Source organism: Scyliorhinus torazame, chromosome 5, assembly GCF_047496885.1.
Source record: "Scyliorhinus torazame isolate Kashiwa2021f chromosome 5, sScyTor2.1, whole genome shotgun sequence".
Lineage (NCBI taxonomy): Eukaryota > Metazoa > Chordata > Chondrichthyes > Carcharhiniformes > Scyliorhinidae > Scyliorhinus > Scyliorhinus torazame.
In genome coordinates, this window is record NC_092711.1 from 103,423,034 (window position 1) to 103,423,662 (window position 629).

The 629-nt window shown below is 45.5% G+C and overlaps 2 non-coding genes across 2 annotated transcripts; both read left to right on the forward strand.

The window, feature by feature from the left end:
* The first annotated feature begins 389 nt into the window (after positions 1-389).
* On the forward strand, positions 390-462 carry trnav-cac (transfer RNA valine (anticodon CAC)). The gene has a single exon. It is a non-coding gene; the product is annotated as a tRNA-Val (tRNA).
* A 94-nt stretch (positions 463-556) lies between these two features.
* On the forward strand, positions 557-629 carry trnar-acg (transfer RNA arginine (anticodon ACG)). Its single transcript has one exon. It is a non-coding gene; the product is annotated as a tRNA-Arg (tRNA).

Consider the following 629-nt stretch of genomic DNA (forward strand, 5'->3'; position numbering starts at 1 on the left):
GAAACCTGAGGAATCTTTTTCAGAGTGGGCCAATGTAAATCATCCCCGCCGTCAGCATCGCAAACAATTCATGATGTCAGACCTGGAGTAAAGGGCTTTTCCTGGATTTAAACACACGACCGCTCGCAAGGGCATTGATTGAAAATCCGTAAACGAGAACCACACCTCGAGACCAAAGAGCACAAATTGAAGACCGAGCTTAAGAAAAATATAACTTACGTTAAGTTCGATATAATTTCTACACCTCATGGTTTTATATGTTGAAACATCTGTTTTTTTTTTAAACAGATGTTGTCTTGTAATAAGTGACGTGGCCTCTCAGCCTCACCATGCGAATCTGCAGCAACACAGTGAGGTTGTACATTGTACACGTCCATCGTTTGCCGGCTGTTTCTGTAGTGTAGTGGTTATCACATTCGCCTCACACGCGAAAGGTCCCCGGTTCGAAACCGGGCAGTAACATCTCATAATTCTGGTTTTGTCTGTTGCAGACCATTACCTCACTCTCGTAACTGGTCTTCATCAATGAGGAATAGCAAAATGCGTGCACTCCTGTGGGCCAGTGGCGCAATGGATAACGCGTCTGACTACGAATCAGGAGATTCCAGGTTCGACTCCTGGCTGGCTCG